The sequence below is a fragment of the Ambystoma mexicanum genome, chromosome 10 (genome assembly GCF_040938575.1).
Source record: "Ambystoma mexicanum isolate Mex_15411 chromosome 10, UKY_AmexF1_1, whole genome shotgun sequence".
Lineage (NCBI taxonomy): Eukaryota > Metazoa > Chordata > Amphibia > Caudata > Ambystomatidae > Ambystoma > Ambystoma mexicanum.
This window is the reverse complement of record NC_090932.1, coordinates 289,790,473-289,808,735: the sequence shown is the minus strand read 5'-3', so window position 1 is coordinate 289,808,735 and position 18,263 is coordinate 289,790,473. Positions and strand designations below refer to the sequence as shown.

General features: G+C 45.8%; 1 long non-coding RNA gene across 1 annotated transcript in view; it reads right to left on the bottom strand.

The window, feature by feature from the left end:
* Positions 1-10,172: 10,172 nt before the first annotated feature.
* Positions 10,173-18,263, bottom strand: part of LOC138493164 (uncharacterized) — a 151,048-nt gene continuing 142,957 nt past the window's right edge. Inside the window, exon 2 of the long non-coding RNA XR_011276286.1 lies at positions 10,173-10,890. This is a non-coding gene — a long non-coding RNA (uncharacterized lncRNA). The remainder of the gene's footprint in view (positions 10,891-18,263) is intronic.

Here is an 18,263-nt window from a genome sequence, read left to right as displayed (position 1 = left end):
GATTACTTCATACTGCAGGACACACTGCTATTTCAAATACCAGCGCTGGCAGTCCGGAGTGTGGGGGTAGTGGGGGGGGGCGTCTTCGCAGACCCTTTATATCAGGCTTATCAGGAAAGAACAAAATATCATAAAGGGGGTGTGTGGCCAGTATGGTGGAAGGGTAGGATGTGCGCCCTCAACCCTCTCCATCCACCGACCCGTAAATAGAACCTGTGGGCACTGAATTTGCTTGCTCCGGGGCTCCCCCAGAGCTGGGGGAGAGCAGTCAGAGTAGCAGGATCTAGCTATTGTAGCCCGTAGAATGTATTAAGCTGCAGTCCGATGGGTCTTGCCCTTGCTAGCCGAGCCCATTTGATGGTGTCTGAAATCTGTAATTGAAACGCAGAACAAGACGTGGTGAAAAACGCAGGCCGTAGTGGCAGTCAGGAGAATTCCTGGCGAAGAACTAATTGTGTGAACAGCTGCAGAAGGAGCGGAGCAGTTGCCCGAGAATGGAGTGAGCTGAGGAAGTGGCCAAGGTCTGGTGGCACAGCCGGGGGGGATTGCTGTGTGCCGTGATGAGGCTCTGTGTTGGCATGGCTGCGGGCGCCTCAGGCTGTCACCCGCAGCAGGGTGGAAGGTAGGAAGTGTGCACTGGAAGGCCTCAGCAGACCCGGGCTGCTCCACAGTGGAGTTCCCCATAGTGTAGAACGTCGCTGTCGCTGGTGAGGGCTGGTTTTACACCCCCTTGTTGTTGTTCTGGGTGCCTGCGTGCCCCCCTGAGGCACAAGAGAACAGAAGACCTCGGGGGCGCAGAGCTGGGGGCTTGGTCTGGCTCCCCCCTGCTGGTGGCTGACTGGGGACTCGACTCTGCCTGGGAGGGAGAGGTACCAGCAGCAGGGGCGTCATGGACAGGAGCCCCCCACACCCATGGCAGAGACAGTGCCTGCAAGGCTAGGGGGCGCCATGGAGACTTAGCGGCCTGGAGAGGAAGGTAGAGTCTGGTGGCAGCTTTATAAAAGTCCCGGAGGCACAACTATCTGGCTAGCAGTCCCTGGAGGCAGACGGGCGGAGGGTCAGCCTGCGCACCAACAAGGCTGTATCCAGATGCTGGAGGAGGCCTTACAAGGCGGGTGAAGGGGGGCTTTGACCCCCGTACCATTAAGTGCATCCTGCTTTGAGAGTATCACCCGAGTGCTGATCTGCATTCCTGGTCAGATTGCTGCCCTCCACCAGTTGCTAAGGTGTCTGACCACCTGTTATCTAAGAGTGGAGGATGTGGGGGAAATGTGCAAGACAGTGTAAAGAATCCTACAGATCCATTACCCAAACCTTGCCTAGAGTCTCCTCCAAGGTGGCCAGGGAAAGGCAGATGCTTCCTGATCCTGACCTTGGGGATGGTGTACTGAGGGAGGATCACCTGGGAGGAGACCAGGCCCATGGTGGTGAGGAGATCCCATGGGATGAGACATGGTATTTGTCCTCTTAAAGGAAGAACCTTTTTAGGTTACCAAAGCAGGCATCATTTATTGTCATTATAATGTGCCTGACCCGCATATAAGACCTATGGCTATGGGTATATGTACAATCAAATCTGAGCAAGCCTTAGCTATAGAAAAATCCTTCCAAGTAGTTCAGGATAAACACCTTCCTCAACTCCAAAGGCAGAATGGAAAGAAATTTAAAAATATTGCTTTAATTATATTGTCTTCCCCTGTAACAACACATTCTAATGATTCAGTAGGTGGGGTGGCAAACCTGTGGATGATGTTGGGCGCTGGGAGGATTCAATAGTCCAAGGATTTAGCTGGTTAGCTGGTGGTTTTAGTTAAGCATCAGGTCAGACATATCATGTTGGTGTTAAAAATTGTTGCTTTATTATTGTTTTCGAAATACACCAGAGCATCTAAAAACAATCATGTGGCAGATAATGCCAGTTGTTCAACTTAGGTGAGTGCACACAGCCGACGCGCGTTTCGACCTAAGTCTTTTTCAGGGCTGTGAGTAGTGCATGTGATTAAGTGGTTTATAGTTCAGTGAATGACGCAGTGAGATTGTTGTGGATCACAGTTTGATTGGCAAATTTGAACATAGAAGCACGATCATGAAAAAGTCACATGATAATTGTATGGTATGCAGAAAGAATTGATGACAGGGCAGGTAAAGGAGCAGAATTGGTTAAGTTTTAAAAGGTGGCAATGTTATCATCATGGACAGAGGAGATTACATACAAATGGCCCTCAACCATCTCACCACACCGGGATGCTATGACGTTACCAATATCAACCCTACCAATGAAATCCTAATACAAGTCAACATCCTGCTCACTAAATGGCACAAACGTGGACTCCTATCTGACGAGGAAAGGAAATACCTTCACCCAGGACATCCCAGGATGCCGACCATTTATTTTCTTCCAGAGATACACAAAGAATTCGACACCATACCAGAAGGTCGACCCATATTGAGTGGAATGGGATGGATAACATAACCGCTCAACCAATACATCAATAACGTCCTAGCTCCAGAAGTACCAAAGATACCTACCTTCTTGCGTGACACCATGCACACTCTCTTGGTCTTACAAAATATCAAGTGGAGCACAGACTTCTTTTTAGTAACCCTGGACGTTAAAGCTCTCTATACTTCCATAGACCACAAACTAGCACTCAAAGCCATAGAATTTGCTTTTTCAAAAGCATCAGCCTCTTTTTGGTGACACTTGGAACTTACCAAAGAAGTTTTGGAATTTTCACTAACCAACACTGTCTTTCTATTCAACCAGAAATACTACAGACAAACCAAAGGCATTGCCATGGGGGCCACCTATGCGCCATCAATGGGCAACCTATTTATGCATCACTATGAACAGGTGCACGCCTTTGCTAACAATGACTTCTACAAATAGATTCACACCTGGATGCGCTTTATAGATGCCATCCTGATGATTTGGTGCGGAACTATAGAACAACTGGAATCATTCAAACAATACCTGAACAAAAACAACTTCGGCATCGAACTAACAGGAACTTCAAGTACATTGGACATTACCATCAGGCCAGTAGGAAATGAACTCACAACAACAACCTACAGGAAACCTACAGAAGTAAATTCAGTATTACACGCATCCAGTTGACACAAAAAATCAGTCATTAACAATATCCCAAAAGGAGAATTCCTACGTGCTAAAAGGAACTGTAGCACTCTGCCTGCATACGGAGAAGAATGGACGGTCCTCACCAAACGTTTCTCAGAGAGGGGCTACCCTGAACAAGCGATAAAAGCAGCTGAAGCAATGGCAAACAAAAGAGAACGCTGCACTTTACTGACCACCAAGGAACATACCAGAGGTCTAACTTTGAATGACAACCAACCAAGATACATCACTCAATACTGCAGTGACAGCAACAAAGTACAGAGGATCTTGAAGAAACATTGGCATATCCTATCAATTGATGAACACATCAGAGCATGGATACCTGGCAAACCCTGTTTGACCTACACCAAGGCCAGAACCCTTATAACCATGCTAAGCCCATCCTTTATGGAACTGATCCCTAATACTAACGACAACTGGCTCAAGAGCAATAAACCATTAGGTTTTTACAAATGTGGAATGTGCTCCATGTGTAAATTTGCCACAACTACTAAGAATGTCAAATTTAGTGAAACCAATACACATGTAATCAAACAATATATCAATTGCAAATCCAAATATGTAATCTATACTATTATATGTGTATGCAATCAAAAATACATCGGAAGTACAAAGAGAGAACTCAGAACCAGAATCAGGGAACACCTCGGCTCCCTGCACTCTCAAGAAAGCAAATACCCTCCGGCCGTCCACTGGCAAGAAGAACACCAGCTGGATAACAAGGAAAACATCACCTTCGTGGGATTGGAATCAATACCACCGCACGCAAGGGGAGGCGACAGGGAACTGCTGCTTCGACAAAAAGAGGCTCGCCTAATATGCAAATACAGAACCATCACCATCGGTCTAAACAGTGATCATGATTTCCATGTTTTCTTGTGAATATAACTGGGCGTTCTAAACATGTCCACCCGGGCCATGTACCATGACCTGTACATAATGTCCCCACCACGGCTCAATTCCATCCCCCTCCACATGATCATCCCCCGCGGGATGCTGTATACCATGTGACCTTCTCTCTCCAACCCCCTTCCTCCTCACATTTTGCCGCCTTGCGCCCCCTTGCCACTTCGCCCGCCCCCTCCCCATTTTTGGGACTGTTCCAATTCATGATAAATGACATTGTCTGTGCCCCCAATTTCAGCTCATGGGACTGGGCCCCTCGCATTACCATTTTAGCTATTTGTTTTGCCTTTGCAATCCTTTTCAACAAGTACTCAGACTTTACACATCCACCCACGTAGCCAATTCAACTTGGGTCACTTGCCCCTCCCCTCTCTTAGACCGGATCACCTTCGTACCAGCCAAACTCAGGGTCCCTAATTGGGATCAGGTTCCCCTCTCAACCCTCCCCCAGGGGTTTGGGGGCTTTTTCATCACACTCAGCCTCACCGGCGCAGCTATACATATACACCCCATGGGGCTGGGATTCCCTTGATCCAGCGAACGTACTACCGCCGTGCTACAACACATCCCCATCCTACCTGACTCCATTTCGGGTTTTCTACCGCACTTACCGGCCCCTGTTTCTGATACCCCAGTGGCACTGTCCCTATTTTATCTGCTACCAGGTTCCTTTCAGCCGCTCTGCACCTGAACCCACATATCCATCTCCGCCCCGTTCTAAACCAGGGAATCACCCTTACACCGTCATGCAATAGAAATCATTGGGTTCCCCTGCAAGCATGCAACTGCAGGTCATCCAATCAGGCTCACTTTTGCAGCTTCCAATCAGCAGGCTCGTCGCAATGACAAATTGTAACGAGCCTCTTATTTTTACCAGGAAGTCCTCACAGCCTTCCTCACGCACCGCCAAGTGACACGGGATCCACGCCGCTCTCCAGCCGATGCGGCATTAGGTAAGTCCGGGCTTTGACTCATGCCCGCTGCTTTAGCGCGGTGCCACTACCCTCTTACTGAGTCCATCCGCTCGTGTCCACTGGACCTGCGCTCCCTCTCGCACCACCCGCTCCTTTCTAGCAGTGCCACTCTGGCAAAATGCAAACTACCTGCACAGGCCTCGCCCCCCCCCATACGGGCCAACCACCTCATCCACTCCTCCCCTTCCACCAGGATCCTGATCCGCCACTTCCTGCCCTTCTTCCTTTCCGATTCGCATCGGAACACTGCACCGCATCACATGCGGGCACCCCCAACGCCAGCACTTGGTTCCTTACCAGGACCCGGGGTCACTCCACCTCTCAGGCCTACTTTCCCACCCGCCACTCACGCATCAGCCTCATCCATGGGCTGCACGCCTGGCATTTACGCCTTCTAATTCATTGGCTCATCAAGGCTGTCCATCCTTTTTCGCGGCTCTTCAGCCCCACTTTCCTTCCTCCTGGCAGCCTACCGCTCCACTCAAGCCTCCTCCTCCCACCCCCCAGGCGCCTCTGCCACCTACATAGGCGCCCTTACGACTCTGTCCTCATACTCAAGTTATTCTACTTATTCTCCTCAGAATTGGCTATCCAGCCCTACTGGCACCCTGACCCAGGAGGACCAGCCACAAGCTCTATCAAGAGCCTAATCTCGACTCAATTGGGTAAGCGACACCACCCAATTACTCTAACTCATTGCCCTAACATTCTTAAATGGCTCCCCCTACCAACTGACTTAACCTTCTCTCTCCTTCTCTCCCTTGGTACCTTGCTCGTTTGTGTTCTGTGTATGATTGCTTACTGCCTTGATTATTAATATGCAATAAATTGAATATGATTACGAACTACTGTAATACCTTACATGCCTTCCACAAATCACCTCACCTTCACTCACTATCACCACTTTAAAACGTAACCAACTCCGCTCCTTTACCTGCCCTGTCATAAATTCTTTCTGCATACCATACAATTATCATGTGACTTTTTCATGATCGTGCTTCTATGTTCAAATTTGCCAATCAAACTGTGGTCCACAACAATGTCACTGCGTCATTCACTGAACTATAAACCACTTAATCACATGCACTACTCACAGCCCTGAAAAAGACTTAGGTCGAAACGCGCGTCGGCTGTGTGCACTCACCTAAGTTGAACAACTGGCATTATCTGCCACATGAATGTTTTTAGATGCTCTGGTGTATATCGAAAACAATAATAAAGCAACAATTTTTAACACCAACATGATATGTCCGACCTGATGCTTAACTAAAACCACCAGCTAACCAGCTAAATCCTTGGACTATTGAATCCTCCCAGTGCCCAACATCATCCACAGGTTTGCCATCCCACCTACTCATTCAGCCAATTGGGAACCCCGGAGTTGGTCCCCAGACAAACCAGGAGTCAGGCTGCGGGCTAACTTACAATTACTTCATAAACAAAGTGCACAGTAGACTGTGAGTCCCGACCCAGACAACTACATCCAACTACAACCCATTCTAAAGATTCCTCTTTAAATGATTTTGAGGGAAGTAAGTTCACCTTCCAAATCAAGCCAATACTTAAAAGCACTCATTTTGCTGTTGGGGACAACGGATCTGCGTGATTTTTCCATCGCGGAAAAGTCTGCGACGGAAAGGTTTGCATGAGAAATGTGCGAAACACAAAAGGTTTGTACATTTCTCATGCAAACACGCATTAAAATCCCTACAAACCCACACCCTCACCCACACCCACAACACACCCACCACACACCCCCACCCACAACCTTAACACACCCCCAACCACACCCCCAACATAACCAGACCCTACTTACCTTACCTTCGAGCTGTGTCCCGGCAGGCGCTAGTCCTCTTTCACTTCCGTGATCGGGAACCGGCACCGCAGGGTCCTTTTTTTTCCGGAATCTGCTGGGGTGTCCCCCGCATCCCCTGCTCTCTATACTGTATAGCATAGTGAGCGGGGTGTTGCGGGGGACACCCCCGCAGCCCCTGTTTTGTTTTGTTTTTTTCTCTTGGGTGTGCTGCGGGGGTGTCCCCCGCAACACCCCGCTCACTATACTGTATAGCATAGTGAGCGGGGTGTTGCGGGTAACACCCACGCAGCCCCTGTTTTTTTTGTTTTTTTGCAGGGGATGGGGGTTGTCCCCCGCAACCCCCACTCACTGCGGGGATTGCGGGGGACAACCCGCCATCACCAAGTTCGACCCCACTGACACACCACAAAAAGTTCGGACCTTTGGTAGTCCGAACTTTTTGTGGCGTTTGTTTTAGGTCTTTTGGTGTTTTGTATACGGTAAAAACGTACAATACCGGGGACAACATGTCCCATAATGCCAAGAGTACTGGGACGGGGACAAGGGCTGAAGAGGCATGCTATGGCAGAAGTCAGGTAAATAAGCCCACACCTGAAGGAACCTGGGAGGCATAACAGGCCCTCTCAGGTGCAGGCAATAGGAGGGAGCTGCAAATGTGCCTGGAGTGAGCGCTGTAGTAGCAGAGGCAGAAGGAAGAAGACACAGTGCTGGCAAATCAAGCAGAAGTGGGAAAACTAGAGGGATGCTGGAACATGGATGCAGCAGATTTCACCTGCTTCTTCTGAGAGGATGCTGGTTTCCCAAACTATGAAGTGCAGAGGCTGCTCAGCGGAAAACTTGCAGCGAGGCTGTCTTTCCCCAGGTAAGCCTGATTGTGTGATTGCTGTGCAGAAGCCGTGTTGGAGATCGAAGTGAGGTGCTGTGGGCGGGTCACAGGTCTCAGGAGCGACAGGGGCTCCATAAAAGAGTGGCTGTACTGGTGATACCTTCAGCGAGGAAGGGTGTGAGTCCCTAAGAAGCCAGAAGCAGTAGAAGTTGTGCCCGAAGTTGTAGAACTTGGATAATCCGCAGAACAAGGATCCCAGAAGCCAGTGAGTCAAACCTGGCATTCTGATTCCTTGTGTGAACATTGCCGGCAACAGTATCCAGTTCCAATATTCACTTGCATGTAAGCTAAAGCAAGCTGAAGTGTTAATTGAAGTCTTTAAACCAAGGGACAATGGGAAAGTAGCACTCATGTGTCATCGAGTATTTCACATGTCACTCGCGTGAAGAGCAAATGTTACAAAGACCATTGTTAAAACCTTAAAGCTCATGAACTTTATGAAGAAGTGGGCGTGTGTCTTCCATTATACAGAACAACATTGCGAAAGACAATGGCTGAACCTCTAACCTTTGCAAAACGTAATAAGAAGTGGATGTGTGTGCCCAAGTTCGATTTCCAAAAGAATACTGAACTCTAATCCTTTATTCACATGAACAATCACATCTCATGTAAGACGTCAAGTGGTTAAACATTGTATCATTGCATATGCGGCTGAAGAGAAAGAGCAAGCATTGCCCACGCCAAGTCTTTCCCTATTTGACACTGAAACAGCCTTTTTCAGAACGCAATCTTATCAAATCTGCGAGGCCAATAGAGGTGCAATGTTGCTTAAGACATCATTGGGCAAGCCCTACCTGAAGCCAAGAGAGTGGCACCAACGTTTGGGGGCAATTGTTTGGCTAACAGTTGGCAAAGAATGTAAAGGCAAAGTTGGGGAAGGGGAACTTGCTGCTCATAAAGATTGTTGAAGTTGACACAACCTATATTTCCATGGACTGTCAGAGAGAAGTGGGCCATAAAGGCAAACTTGGGTTGTTACTGTGGCAGACAGACAAGACCTACATGTATACCATGTGATATGTGTATCTTGTAACCATTTATGTAATTATATTTTCCTCATTCTGTTTCGCGTCAGCTACCAACATGCGATATAACCTACACTGCTACTATATGACATTTGTAACTTGTAACCATTTATATAACCATATGTAACCTATAACCATCTATGTAACCATCCTTGCCTCACTCTGACAGTCGTATGCTCACTGTAACCTTGAGCCAAGCATTCTTGCTTGTAACTAAGACCCTTTCTTGCAACAGCGCCTCGATGCCCTTGGGCTGTTAGTGTGCTTTACAAATCTAATAAATAAATAAATAAATAAATAGAGGCAAAGAGGCTGCCCCTTTTCAGGAGAAACACTCAGAGGAAGAGTGCCTTACCCAAGTGAAGGTGTTGAAGTACTGTGAAGGTAGTCTTGTCAAAGTCTGTCTTGAGTCCTAATACTACTGAAGTAGTGGTGGTATATCTGATAGTCAGTGGATGCAAACTTTCAGTGACCCAAGTAAAGTGGAATGCTATGAGGCAAAGAAGAATATCCTCATAGTAAACTGTAGTAGAGATGAAGTTGTTGAAGTGGAAGTAGTAGTAGCACTGTGAAGTCATCCTGACAAATATACCTATTGTGAAGCCTAATACTGAAGCTGTGGTTGTATCACAAAGTACTGGTACTGTGGCTGTATCACAAAGTACTGAAGCTGGGGTGATATGTCAATTTGAACAGAAGAATAAGTACTGTTAACCAAGGTTCATGTACCACTAACCTTCTAGAAGTTGTATTTCTTTTGAACTGTATCATGTCTTCTTGAAAGTGGTGAAAAGGCATTGTGGCTAGGAATACCATTGATGCTATTCTGAGGAAGTGGGAAGCCTGTATTTATTCAGGAAGAAGAACTGTTGTTGGAATTTTGGTTAACAAGACATCACCTTGCTATTGGAATTTCAATAATTGAATTAAGACTTTGCTACCTATGTGGATTTCATTCTTTTTCTTTTGATGAAATGTGGAGCTGAACTAACCTTGAATCCTGGGAAAGGGAGTTCACCCAGGTTACTGAAAAGGTTCACAAGATACTGTAATTATCCTGGCTTATGTTGATTGAATTGCCATATATTTTTCTTTGTATTGTATGTTTAAGCGTGAGGGCCAGACATCCTGTGTTAGAGTGTTTCCCCTTAGTTTTGTTAGGCAGGGAGATCCTCAGCACAGTAGGTACAGTGAAGACCAACAAAATATGTCCCCACAGGTTATAAACTAACAGTGATGCGGTATATCTATTACCTATGCTCACCTTGTTTTCTCTAACCTAGAAAAACAAACAAGTTTTGCACAAGACTATTTCAAAAGGGATCACTACTGTCTGAATATGCTACTCCTTAATTCCAGATGGTGTCCTGGTATTCTCTATCTATATACATTAACATCATACATGCATATAATAATGCAATTGGTGTTATCAAAAAAGTAATTACTTTAATTTTGTCACTTAACTAGATATGAAATCTAACCATAGACATCAAGAAATATTTCTCATTATTTAATAAAAAACATAAAACAATCTTTTGAACATGAGCTTCAGTAACCTTTTGCAAACTGTTTGACAATATTTTCTTAAATCAGGCTCAACTTCAAATACGTAACATATTACAGTCAAAACAACAGCATCTGAATAAATCATGCACCATAAAGAACAATAATAATTGAGAACAAATGAGAAAAGGCAAGGAAAGCTGAAAAATTAGAAGAAACAAACAAATGAAAGAAAAAAACGTTCCATTTAAGCAAAGACACTGAGTATCACAGGAATTAAATTCTTCTCCTATGTCAAAAAAGATATTATGAGATTACTCAGTTTCCATCCTAATTTCAGTTATGGAAGCCCACATACATTCCAAGGGTGCCAAAAAAGGAAAATATCCAATTATTATTCCTTGTAGGGTTTGAGAATAGATGGCTAGTGTCAGTTTAGTTCATATATTCACACTTGCCAACCGCTTCTTACAGTGCTGCTCGGGTCTACGTATAAGGTCTGGCGTTACTAATACAGGCACAGGCACCACCGCTGGGAGCCAAGAGGTCAGCCGGGTGTGGTCAAATACGTTTTGGCGTGAAGATCTAAACAGAAAACGCCTTCCTCAGGACCAAAGGTCAGATGTGTAAAACATCAACCCCTAGGGAAAGAAAACAAAAAAAGAAGGGGGTAGTTAGAGGAAAAATACCACCCAATGATGGCTTGAAAATGGCTAAAAGCGTTCCAATTCCTATTCAAAGGTTATTACAAATAGATGACTAAGAAGTGACAAAACGGGAACAGGTAGTCAATACGATGGCTGGGAATAAAAAGGATGAGCAAAAATAGACACCCAAACCCAGTGTATGTTAATTCACCATTCACTAAAGAATCGTGCTCAAAAAAGGTAGAAAAGTGTATTGCTCTTAGTCCAGAGTAAAAGAGTAAATAAATATATAAATAATTATAAAGAGAGACCACATTAAGGATTCGGCAGGGGAACAAGTCCCATGTAAAAGCAGAAACGCCTAAGTTGAATAGGACGTGAGGAGCTGGAAAATTAGATGGTAGAAGAACAACAGGCCACAGTAATGTGCCCAACTCCAAGAGGGATACTTTACCTCATATATGGTTATAAGTAAATGGCTGGAACCCAAGTCCAGCAGTCCCAAATGGAGATACTGCGGTGTCGGCTCACTGGAAGACACCAGAGTACAATATACCAAATGTAGTCTGTACCCACTCCACACACCTAAAAGAATGGACGGACATGAATCAACCCACAATGTATACATCTACCTCTACTCTCCTAAAATCCTAGATGGTATACAACATATTAGAGTCAGGAGGTAGAGCACATAAACTAAAGCTGTACCAGGAACTGCAGGCTAGACTGGCCATAGAAGATTGCGTGTTCTCATATGAGCTCGTAACTCCATAGCCGCTGGCTGCTTACTTTAATATGTGCGTCTGAAAACAAAAAAAATGAACGCCAAATGGCATATCAGGAGGGCGCTATTACTGTGTGCTGCCCGCGGCTGTAATAGATGCCGTAATCCTTGATAAACCCGTAGGCACGTACTCACCAAACTAATGAGAAAAGGTGGAGTTAATATCTCCACTATAGTCAGGCACGCAAGCCTTCAGGTAAGCAAGCACGGTGTGTGCCGTCGTTGTGTTGTCCGCATAAGTCAGCTGGTTCAATAACATGCAGCAAAATTTCCACGTAGTAGTCGTGGTCCAAAGTTAATAGCACGACCTATGTCAGAAGGGGTGCGCCATAGTTTGAGTGATGTTCGTAGTGGATTATAGAGTTGTATAGCGTGCGGCAGAATGTCCACGTTACTATAGAGATTTGGAGCTGATTGCACAATCCGTGTTTAAGGGAGTGCGCCATTGTTTTGATAGCGGCCAGAAGGGGGAAATACACCCTGCAGGAGATTCTTCCTTTATGTTAGAATGGACCAATCATTCGAATGGAGAGTATAATCAGCATCTAAGGCTATTGGAGATGTAAGCCATATTATGTATGCCTAGATGTTATGATGCTAATGTCCCTCAGTTGCTTATGATTGCACAAAGTAGTCATATAGCAGGACAACAATTGAATATATCACACAAGAAATGGACCTTGCCTTATAAAATAATGGTTGTAGGCCAGTATGGCCAATAAAGTTCATAAACTGGTTTGTAGTTCAACAGGGCTAAGAGGGATAGTCTCTGTTGATGCCTGCGTGGTGGAACAAGACCGAGGAGTAGATTAAATAGAAATGGCAAATAATCTCTGAAAATCAGGGAATCATGATTGCCATTTAAATAAATGTCAGTCTGCCTATTTAGTGTTCTTCAGTAATGTGGCTGATAGGCCATCTAATCAGTGAAGCTGTGGAGGTGCTACAGGGGCCGTATGGGAACAGATTGGATTCAGAGGCCTTTCTAAAGAGCAATGAGCTAGAGAAATGGTGGCTAGACCCTGCGTGGGTATGGTATATAGCACTGGATTCAAAGCTGGCTCACAGCGCAAAAAAGGCTAGATTATAAAGGTGCCCAGGCTCAATATCAGAGTTGGTGGGAGGGAATTTCTTCATTAAGTTCTCTCTGTTTGTCAAGGGTTCGCAGACGATGGATCCATCTGGATTCTTTGTCATTCAATGCTCTCTTCGGGTTGGAGCTATTTTTCATAGTATCTAACACCCACCATTGCATATCCTCAGGAGTATGGGCAAAGGCCACATAGTGAGACACCATTGGTGCTTGATGGTTCTTACTTCTAATCCTAGATCGATGTTCATTGATCCTTAAGTGAACTGGTCTTGTGATCTGACCCACATATCTCAGTCCACATGGGCATTGTATACAATATATTGCATTTGCTGTTTTGCAATTAGATAAGAAACGTATGTCCCATGTTCTCTCCTGAATTTTGAAATTGGACATTTTCTTTGTGAATTTACATGCCCGGTAGTTGCCACAAGGGAAATGGCCCAACAATGGTCTAAGTGTTCTATGACTTGTGTTGGGCTTGCCGTGGCTCGTTGAATGCACACATTTGTCTCTCAAGTTTCTCGATCTTTTAAATGTAAACAAAGGTTTGCCTTTATCTTGGAGACAGTTGCTCACCATTGGCCAATATTTCAAAAGTGTCTTCTTGATCACAAATTATTGTGTGCTGTAAGTTGTAACACATGTTATGTGATTCTGGTTTAGTTGCCTTAGGCTGGGTTCCAGCAAATTCTCCTGAGAGGTGAATCTTGCTCTTTTGAGGGAGTGAGATACCAGTTTCTTCGGGTAGCCTTGTTCTTTTAGATCACTGGCTAGTGTGTTGGCATGTGTATAATAATCTGCAGTCTCTGTACAATTTCTTTGGAGTCTGAAAAATTGACTAAACGGCAAATTCTCTTTAAGAGATCTTGGGTGAAAACTCTTAAAATGTAGAAAGGTGTTTCTGTCAGTAGTTTTTTATGTAAATAACAAGCCAAATGTCCGACTTCGACGTTAATGCATAAATCTAGGAAGTTAATTGTTGATTTAGAGTGTAGCATCGTGAATTTGATGGTATTATGTTGCCCATTCAAATAGACAAAAAATTCCTGTAGGGGCTCAATATTGCCCCTCCAAAGAAAAATCACATCGTCAATATATCTATACCACTTTCTAATGTGTGGTTTATAGATATTGTTTTCTGAGAGGACATAGTTCATCTCAAAAGCAGCCATAAACAAGATTGCAAGGCTGAGTGCAAAAGCTGCTCCCATTGCCGTGCCTCTTGTTTGCAAGTAGAATTGTCCTGAATAGACGAATAAGTTCCTTTGTAGGTATAGTGAGGCATTTACTATTATTTTCACCTTAATAAAATGGCATGTTTTGAACAATCATCAAACAGTTGTCTGCCTCGCATTGCTGTTATATAGGGGATACAAATGGAATGGCCCAGCTGGGGCCGGGTGCCTAGCAGCTTATGCTGGACTTCCTAACTTGCGCACTGGATGTTTTAATGTAGGACATTTGAGAATCCATGCACTCTGAGATAGCGAATGGTCGACTCAACTCGGGAGCTACGGAAGGAGATCAGAGTGCTGGGAGAAAGAGTGGATCAAAGTGAGCGGTAGACTGCAGATCTGCCATCAGAGTTAAGAAATGTTTGGGGGTCTCTGGCTGCTCACAAAGAGGACAATGAAGTGCTGCGCTTTAAGTGTGACGATTTGGAGAACAGAGCGAGGAGGGAGAACTTGCGCATTACATTTCTTAAAGAAGGAGCAGAAGGGGAAGATATTGAGGGCTGTGTCAGGCAACTTTTTCAGCAGCTCCAACCAGAAGGCACCCATGCTATGTGGATAGGGCCCACAGGATTGGCCCAAAGAGGGACCCTGCTGACCGCCCTGTCATCGCTGTAGTTGTAATGTTTCATGATTATAAGACCAAAGAAACAATCCTGGGGGAGGTGAGAAGGTTGAACAAGATTCAGTTAGAGACTCTGCAGTCCAGATATACAAGGATGTCTCCCAAAACACACATCAGAGACGACATAAAATGACACCAATCACGGAGCAGCTACGATGTCGAGAAATACGATATGTTTATGTTTATGTTTATTGAATTTATATAGCGCTTTAAGCCAAAGCGCTTTACAATATAACAACAGGTACAAAAGTGAGAGAAGCATATTTACAAACATGAACAGGTCAGTAGAACAATAAGTAGAACTATTTACAAGGAGGGGAGAGGGCGGGGAGGGTAGAGGAGGGGGTAGGTGACGGTAGTTACGTTGTGTAGGTTTTGAGGTAGGGGGAGGGGAAGGGAAGGGGGGGTGTTCTGGTGTCCTCATAGTCTTTAAGTAGTATTTGTTACCAATTTAAGGTCAGAGGGGAAGGAGAGAGGATGGAGGGAAAGGAGGGGGGCAAGGGTAGGAAGGGAGGGGTAGTGAAGGGAAGTGAGGGGGGGAGTGAAGAAGATGGGCTTTCAGGGAGTGGCGGAAGGGTGAGTAGGTAGGGGTGGAGCGGATGGAGAGTGGGAGGGAGTTCCAGTGTATGGGGGCCAAGAGTTGGAAGGAGCAAAAGCATGAGGAGGCACATGGGGCTGGGTGTACAGTGAGGAGGTAGAGGTTTGCTGAGCGGAGAGAGCGGGAGGGGGAGTAAAATGAGAGGAGGGAGGAAAGGTAGGGGGCGCCAGGTCATGGAGAGATTTGTAGACAAGACAGAGGTATTGAAATTTCAGTTGTGAGATGAAGGGAAGCCAGTCAAGTTGAGAGAGAGAGGAAGAAATAGAGTCTCGAGGGCTGAGGAGAAATAGAGTACGGATAGAGGAGTGGTAGATGGATTTTAGGGGAGTTAGGTGAGAAACAGGGAGTCCAAAGAGGAGAGAGGAGCAGTAGAAGAGGCGGGAGAAAATAAGGGAGGAGATTAGGAGTTTGGAAGCATGGAATGTGAGAGAGGAGCGGATCTTGTGGATGTTATAGAGGTGGTGGCGACAGGCTCAAGAGGTTAGAGAGATGTGGTTGGAGAAGGAGAGAGAGGAGTCGAGGTGGAGGCCGAGATTGCGGGCATGGGAAGATATGGGGTGGTTGGCGGGTGGAAAGTGGATGAAGGGAGGGGGAGAAGGGGAGAGAGTGTTAGGAGGGAAGAAAAGCACTTCAGTCTTGTCAGTATTGAGGGAAAAAAGTGGGATGACATCCAATCTTTTATGGCCGTGAGACAGGAAGAAAGAGTGAGGTGGGGGTCAGATGTGAAGGAAGAGAAGGAAAGAAAGAGTTGGGTGTCATCAGCGTAGAAGTGGTGGGAAATGCTGAAAGAAGAAATGACTGAGGAGAGAAGGGAGGTATAGAGAGAGAAATAAAGGGTCCCAGCACAGTACCCTGAGGGACGCCATAGTTCAGGGGGAGGCTGGAGGGGAAGCGGCCGCCCCAGGAGATAGTGAAGGATCGATTGGAGAGGTAAGAGGTGAGCCAGGAGAGAACAGAGTTTTTGAAGCCGAAGGAGGACAGAGTGGTAAAAAGTAAGGGGTGATCTACGGTATCAAAAGCTGCAGAAAGGTCAAGGAGGATGAGAATTGAAGATTGCTTAGCATAGCGAGCAGTGAGGAGAGAGTTGAGGACATAGGTGAGGGCAGTCTCAGTGGAGTGTTTAGGGCGGAAACCAGATTGAGAGGTGGGGAGGAGGGAGTGGGATGAGACGAAAGCAGAAAGTTGAGAGTAGGCAAGGCGCTCGAGGAGCTTAGAAATAAAGGGGAGAAGGGAGATTGGCCGGAAGTTGGAGGCAAGAAGAGGGTTAGCAGAAGGTTTCTTCAGGATAGGGATTATGGTAGCATGTTTGAAAGCTGAAGGAAAGGTGGCGGAGGAGAGACAGATGTTGAAGAAGGTGGTTAGGTAGGGAATAAGGAGGCGGTACGTTTTGGGGATGAGGGAGGTAGGGATGGAGTCAGAGGGGGCAGCAGTAGGGTGAGTTTTGGACAGGAGGTGGGAGACACATGCAGGGGTAATAGGAGAAAAGGTGGACAAGTTGGCAGAGCTGGAAGAGGGGGAGGCCCTACGGCTTGCAATTCAAACAGGGGGTCAAAGTGCACACAATGTTTCAACCGAGGAGGGAGCGAAGCTGCTGAATCTTCAAATGTCGGAGTTGGATCCTCCTGGTATAAGGGAACCAAGGGACAAGACCTCTGTCCCTGGGAAATGGAGCACAGTCCAGCGGGGAAAGAAGAGAGCTGACCAGTGACATTGATGTTGTTCTCCATGGGGCCACAGAGAAGCAGGCGGTTGAAAGGGACGCTGTGGGGTGTGTAGCCCCACCTGGCAAGTTCAGTTTATGTTTACCGTAACTGTTCATTAAAAAGGGGCATTGTTGACAACTAGAGCATCAGATCAAGGTGTTACCAACAGGATTGTTAATCAGAATGTTGTTTTGCAGTTCTGCCATTGTCGGCGGAGGGGAACAGGGCGGGGGCGTTATATCTTCCACTACAAATATTAGATTGAGTGGAAGCTTATGGAGGGATATTGGAGAGACAATGGGGAGACTCTTGGGGGTAACCACGGGACAGCTGATTGGCAGAACCAGGGGGTGAGTACCTACGGGGCATTTGTCAACGAGGGAGGAATTGGGCAGCAAAGCACGGATGTGTTCACGAATGGGGGGCAAATATCTGAGATGAACTGGACCTCTGGGTATGTGTCATGGTGATTAATATAGGCACCCTGAGTGTCCGGGACCTCAACACCCCGATTAAACATACACAACTGTTTAGAGAACTCAGATATACTTAGGTACGCTCCAGGAAACACACTTAGTGGCCAAAGATCAATTCAGGACTGTGAAGGCATCATGAATTAAGACACAGACAACAGATTACACTTTCAAATTGAAAGCTTTATTTATCTTCAATGTCAGGATGGAGTAAAGCCTAACTTGTCCTATGCTAAGGTGGGATTTCCCTACCTAAAGAAAACTATGGATAGTCTGTGTCGGTAAGTTCAAATTAAAAGTCTGTTTGTGTCCAAAAGTCCAAAACCTATACTTGCCCTCACAACTAACTGTATAAAATGTGTAGGGATGTCAGCAGCAAAAGTAATATGGTCCTACGTGATACAATTGTTTTAGAAACAAATGATTATATCAAAGACTGATTTAGAAAGAGCAGTCTTTCTAAATCAAACTATCATGCTCCTGCTACACACAAGTGTGCGCTGTGGCTGACAGTCTGACCAGGATTCAGAAGCATTGTCGGGAGAGAACTGGTATGCGTATGTGTGCGTGTGTGTCTGTGTGTGTGTTGTGTGTCTGTGTGGGTTTTTCTAAAATCTGCTGAAACAAATTGGTCTTTTGTTAGGTGACCTATAAAAGCAAAAATAAGATAGTGTACAAAAATAAAGTTCCAAGCTTCTTCCAGCTCTTGGCTTAAGCTCAGTTTACCCTTCCCAAGTTCAGAACAGTTCCACAAAGGCCTCGGGGGTTCCCTTCCCCAAGAGTTCAACACCGTTCACAAAGTCTCAGAGATTCCCTTCACCAAGAGTTCAACTCTTACAGCTTTCAAAACCAATATCAG